At 60.1% G+C, this 6,271-nt stretch overlaps 1 long non-coding RNA gene across 1 annotated transcript; it reads left to right on the top strand.

The window, feature by feature from the left end:
- The first annotated feature begins 647 nt into the window (after positions 1-647).
- LOC150020366 (uncharacterized) lies at positions 648-3,612 on the top strand. The gene is made up of 3 exons (XR_016509355.1): positions 648-1,225; positions 2,162-2,446; positions 3,540-3,612. It is a non-coding gene; the product is annotated as an uncharacterized LOC150020366 (long non-coding RNA).
- The last annotated feature ends 2,659 nt before the right edge of the window (positions 3,613-6,271 follow it).

The raw sequence follows: 6,271 nt of genomic DNA, 5'->3' as shown, positions 1-6,271 counted from the left end.
GCTCCCGGGGGCTAATTGTGCGCGGGTGAGTGCGCGCGTGTGGCCGCGGCGCCCCCGCCTTGACGCAGCGCGCGCGCGCGGTGCACAAAGGAGCTCGCGGCGGGCGGGAGGGGGCGCTCCCGCGGGACCCCGCGCCGCAAACTGGAGGGGGATGGGAGCGCGCCCCGAATGGGGGGTCGCGGCGGCGGAAGGCGCCCAGGGCCTAGAGGCCGGGGATGCGGGAAGTGGGAAGAGGGCTGCGCAACGCTGGGGCGGCGGCCGGGGCGCAAGGCGAGTCGTAGTGAAAAAGGGGAATGTCTTAGGGATGGAGTGACCCTCGCAAGTGGGGGAGGGTGCCCCGCCTGCAGTCGCTCGGACCTGGGGTCTTGAAGGATGGTGAAGGGCTTGGGTGGTGGCGGTTCCAGGAAGCGGTGGGAGGTGACAGGGACTGGAGCGTTCCCTTAGTGCGCAGCTGGGTTGGAGAGGGGGCAACAAAAAGAGGGCGCGTCCCTGTATAAAGGGGGCACAGACGGGAGAGGAGGTGGGCGATGTTAGGTGATGCGGGATGTGGGGGAGGCGCTCTCCAGAGCTGGGGACGGTGCCCGGGGTCGGGGCGGGGGCCGGACGCCACGGGGTGGTGGGAAGGAGGGTATTCTAGGCAAAGAGAGCGCGCTTCACGCGCCGCGTCGGAGGGAGAGGGAAAGGCTTCTCTGGTCTGGTCGGAGGAGAAAGCAGAGGCCTCCTCTCCGCAACCGCAGCCCCCAGCATCCCGGGCGCCTCTAGCGGAGGCACGACCTGAAATGAAGGAAGGGGTTCTAGCCGGCCTCGCTCGCCCCCTCCTCACCCCCAGCGGGGCCACTGTCGCAGCTGCCCACAGTAAGGCCCCATGTTGCAGACTCCAACCGGCCCCGGCTGCAGGACCCCCAGGTGCGAAGCTGCCGGCTTGTAGGAGCCAGAGGAAGGACCGGGGAGGGAGGCTGCCGCTGCGGAAACCGCCTCCCCAGGCACCGGTGCCGCTCTGCGCCGCACAGAGTGGGTGGCCCCCAGAGTCTCAGTTCACAACCTTGCCCGGGTTCCCCCTCTGCCTGGCTGTGTCCCCGGGCCCAGCGTTTTCCATCAGCCACTGAGAACCAGGAGAAACCCCACACAGTAAACCGGGAGAAAGCGGTAACAAGCCAGGGCCTGCTGTGCCGAGCCCAGAGCCAGGGCGGGTCGCGTGGCCGGCCCCGCCCCTCTTACAGAGGAGGTAACTGGCTTCCTCTCTAGTCACCTCAGGTCCCCAGCAGGGTCCCAGTGGGCCTTCGCCTGCAGGGCAGATCGACAAGGTCCAGACTCTGGGCAGCCCAGGGAGGGCGGGTGTCCCAGAAGCTGACCTCTGCCGCCGGCCCTGGGGCCTGGCCCCAGCATCCTTTTGTCAACGGTCCCTTGAACCAGGACTCACGCAGGGACAAGGCATCTCCCTGTGTCGTTCAGGTTTCTCACGTGGAACCCAGGAACAGGTGCAGAGAGTAGTTTAGAGCCGCGCAGGTGCCATGCTGGAGTGGTTTCCTAGCATCCTAAGGTCAGGGGTCAGTAGACACCCCGTGGGCTCCAGAGAGAAAGTGGTTTTGTCCCCCTCTCAGGTGCCGGCGGTTTACAGACCCCAACACAGGCCACCAGAACGTGTGCGCGCACACTATGGTCAGAATCCCCACAGGTTGCTAGGGCCCTCTCCCCCTTCGAAGTGTCTGTCCCTGAGGACCACGAAGACAAGAAGGACTCATGGTTGTACCAGTAATAACCACGGACAGCGGCTGTCCTGGGTTTTGACCGGTGTGGTCACTGGGCCTTTGCAGCTTTGTCCTGCGTGAGGTTTTGCGGGTGTCCAAGCTGCGCCAGACTCTGTAACGGTCACACACAGGTGACGCGAAGGCACCGCGTACGGCCGCTCACCAGGAGCTTACAGGGGAGGGAACTGAACCGGCCAGGCTTGGAGGGAAGCAGTGAGCCCACGGGGCGGGGGTGGGGGGCCCCCTCCACTGCCGGGGCTGTGGGTAACGGATGGAGTCTATGAGGGAGCCTGAGGGCTGGCAGATCAGACCTGGTGTGCAGGGAAGAAGGCATTCCGGGTAGGGGGACAGGAGGTGCAAGGCAGGGCCACAAACTCGGTGGCTGAAAACAACAGAAATGTATTGTCTCACAGTTCTGGAGGCTAGACGTCCAAAATCCAGGTGTCAGCGGGCCACACTCCCTGGAGAGCCTGGAGGGAGAACCTATTCCTGCCTCCTCCGGATCCTGGTGGCTCCAGCGCTCCTTGGCTTCTGGCCGCATCGCTTCCATCTCTGCCTTTGTGGGCACACTGCCTCTTTCTCTGGGACTCTTACAAAGGCACTTGGAATTTGGGGCCCACTCAGATAATCCAGAATAAGGTTCTTCTCTCAGAATCCTTGATTGAATCACATCTTTTGCCAATAGGATATGGTTACAGGTAGGTCTCGGGGATCAGATGTGGGCGTTTCGGGGGGGGGGCACCATTAGGTTCGTTACAGGCACCAAGCCTTCAAGGGCGCGGTGATTTGGGGAAGTCTCGGTTGCAGATGGTTCTGAGAAGGGCAGAATCTTGGCAAGATGTTAGGCTGAAGGGCCCAGGGTCACAGAAATGGGGACAGTGGCAGCTGTGATGGTGGCTGTGCACACAGTAAAGCCAGCAGGACCTGGTTGCCCCCTGGACCCCAGTTTTGCTTAAGCACCAAATTCTATGACCCAAGTGCCTCGCAGGGTTTTTGACATGCATTTGGCTTTTCTAAATGACTCTTAGGGACACTTCTAGGGTTACTCATCCCAGGGCCGGACCCATCGCAGCTTGGGCAGGTGCACCCGCCACTGGGCAGCCCACTGCTGGCCCCCCAGCACTCAGGACCCTGTCATTTCCAAGTCCAAGCCTGTCGCCGACTTCCCTTGTCCCTCTGGTTGAAGCCCAGACTGCTGGAGCCGGAGGCAGGTTGACAGTCTGACCTCTAACCCCGACTCTCCCACTTCCTAGCTGTGTGACTTCACACGAGTTGCTTAACTCCTCTGTGTCTCAGTGTCCCCACATAGAAAATGCAGCTGCCGCCGGTACCTCAGACGTCGTGGTGTCACGAGAATCAGATGAGCCATGATTATATCTTAAAGAACAAACAGCGCCTGCTTTGGCTACGGTTATGGCTTTGGCCTCTAATTCAGTACCCCTGTGCTCTCTGTTCTTGGTGGCTTAGGTCAGAACCAGGACGAGCTGGTCGCCACTTGTCATGGGCAGGGTCAGTGCTGAGTGACTGAGGAGACTCTGTCCTCCGGTCCTGATGAGTCGTTCCGTAGCTCAGAGAAGCCAAGGCTGAGGCCCAGGCGCCAGAGAGCCGGGCCGGGAGGCAGGCTCCGGGCTCGCCCCGCAGCCGGTCCGCCGCTCGGGGGACGGCCGCCCCATGCCGTCCGGAGGCTCCGGCCCCCTCTCCCGCAGCCTCTTCCAGGGGGGCTTCACCCACTTGTTTCGTTATTTTTAAAACTGAGATGTAATGCACCAACCACGCATTTCTCCGCTTCAGACGCACGCCTCGTTTAGGTTTTCCGTTCGTTCACACGCGGCATAGACATCAGCACCGGCCCCGGAGCGCGTTCGTCGCCACAGACAGAAGCCGAGTGCCCTTAACACGCCCTCCCCGTCCCCCTCTCCCCCTGCCCCTCGGAACGACTGCTTTATTTCGTCACCGCCAAGACAGTAGCTTAAAATTCGTTAGCTTTGTTGAGATGGAACTGACACATGGCGCTGTGGAAGTTTAAGGTGTCCAACGGGACGGTCTGGCCCCGACAAACACGAAGCGGTGAGCCCCAGAAGCTGGGGGAACGCGGCCGCCGCCTCTGGTGCGTGGGGCGGGGACGCTAAGCCCCGCCGACCGGCCGACCGTGGCTTCCTCTTCTGCACACGCCCGCCTTTGCAGCGGGGCTCCCCGTCTCCGCCCACCACTCCGGTCCCAGAGGTCCTCAGTGCCCTCGATGCGGACTCAGAGGGACACGGGGACTCCGGGTCCCCGTGGGAAGCATCAGCCCGGCTCCCTTCCATGTCTCCTTGAACCCTAAGCCACGCTAAGCTTTCGTCCCCCGAGGGCCTGCACCCAGGCCTCAGCCAAGCCCTTCCCTCTGCCTGCGACGCAGCCGCCACTCCCTTGCCCGTCTGACAAACTCATACACATCCCTCGAAGCCCAGATAAATGCTGCCTCTTCCTTGAAGCCTTAACTGGTCTTTTTTATGCTTCTCGTCCCGAGTTTAAGTAGTTGTACCTTTTTCTAGATCATGATGGATAAACAAATAAAATCTTTTTTTAAAAAATGAAATAAAAAAATAACACATAGACAAAATTATAAATGCAGTTCCTAGTGCTCTTCTTTTTAAAATATTTTATTTATTTGTTTTTAGAGAAGGGGGAGGGAGAGAGAAAGAGAGGGAGAGAAACATGCATGTGTGGTAGCCTCTCACGGGCCCCAAACCTGGGACCCAGCCCACAACCCCGGCCTGTGCCCTGACCGGGGATCAAACCGGCGACCTTTGGTTCACAGGCCGGTGCTCAGTCCGCTGAGCCACGCCAGCCGGGGCTGTTTTATTTACTTTTATATTCCTCATCACGTGACACATGCTAGGTCCTCAGTAAACGGCTAAGAAATGAACGATACTTTTCTCCGTGCTTGCAGACAATGCATGAACAGTATTAGGGGACCCCAGACCCTGTGGTGACCTGTTATGTATTTAAACAGAACACTGTGTTTGTTTGGGGTTTAGGTTTTTTGGGGGGAGGGCAGGTGTTTGTTTTTGCCTGTGTGGCCTTAAGGAGCCACTCAGCACTCCCTGATTTCCCCCAGAGGTTTCTAGGGTCAGCCTGGCTCTGGCTGTGAGGCCCTGCACCTGGGCTGGCAGGGGGAGGGGGAGGTGAGCAGGAACAAGGTGGCTGGAGCTGCGGCCCCCACACCTCAGTTTCCCCATCTGCAGCTGCCGGGGAGGGATCACAAAGGTGTTCTGTTTTTCAGCTCCAAGATCTGAGCTGTAAGAAAAGATGATTTTTATGATGCTCCCATCTGAGCCCCACGCTGAGATGCGAGGTCAGAGCATTGCCCCTGGGTGACAGGCAGGCACGCAAGGACCACTGTGGCTATCTGGCTGAAGGAACCTGAAAGGGTGTCTAGTGGCCCGGGCAGGGAGGGAGGGGAGAAGCACCCGCCCCCCCCCCCCCCACTAGAGGCTAGTCGGGGTCTCCTGGGGGAGTAGTTACCCTTTCTTAGGGGCAGAAGGGGGTCAAATACCAAAGAAAAAGCGCCGGTTTTGCCCGGGAGGAAATACAAATGGAGCGAAAATTTATCTGAGGGTCAAGGGTTTCTCAGAGGTTGGTAATCTTCGGGTTCCACAGCCCCGCCACAGAGTGAGACCAGCGAGGACCGGGGTGCACTGGCATCGGTCACTCTGCAGAGGCAGAGGCAGAGCCTGCCGGACCACCTCGCCGCAGTAGCCTTCCAGGACCCTCGCCGCCTCCGGGGCGCCCGCGGGGCTGCCCGCTGAGACCTCCTGGCGCACAGAAGGTTGCAGAACATCAGGCACTTCGGGACCTAGTCACAGGCTAGAGTCCCAACCAAAAACGCAGCCCCTTCCCTCTGCTCCAGTCCAGCTCTGCCCCCGAGGCTGACGGCCTCTGCTGGGGAACCCCCTGGGCCTCCGGTTCCCCCTTCAGGACCCCAAGGTGGCTGTTGGCCCCCAAACAGGGCAGAGACGATACCCTAAACTTGGCTGTTAGCCCCACCCCCTTGCTGAGTTCAGGCAGGCCCTTCTCATCAGCTAGAGTCACGCTAGCACTGTGGCCTTGGGCAGAGCACGGCCCCCCTGGGCCTCCGTTTCCCCTTCTGTGAGATGAGGGGTTGGGCTGCTGGAATGTAGTCTCCCCCACCCCCCCTCCGGTGAACAGTGCCCCTCTGATCTGGTCCTCTCACCACGACAAGAACGGAGCCCCGGGTGAATCAGATCCCAAGGACGAAGGCTACGTGGAGGTCAAGCAAGGGATTGGCCAGGGTTGGCCACGACCTAGGGAAGAAATCCCCGGGGCCCTTCGGGTAACCTCCTTCAGCCCTTCCCCCTCACAGGTCCCCAGTGCCGCCCGCGCCAGCTGAACACCAGGTTTCCAGCGTGTAGCAATAACTTGTATTAAATTCTTTAGCTGGTAAATGATTATAAATTCACTTTGCCAAAGGAAAGAACCACAGAAAGGCCAAATCCTAATAACAGTCACAGCACTGTATG

Source organism: Furipterus horrens, unplaced genomic scaffold (genome assembly GCF_987537825.1).
Source record: "Furipterus horrens unplaced genomic scaffold, mFurHor1.1.pri manual_scaffold_2, whole genome shotgun sequence".
In the NCBI taxonomy this organism is placed as follows: Eukaryota; Metazoa; Chordata; class Mammalia; order Chiroptera; family Furipteridae; genus Furipterus; species Furipterus horrens.
Note: the sequence above shows the minus strand (reverse complement) of the source record. Positions and strands in the feature narration are given on the sequence as shown.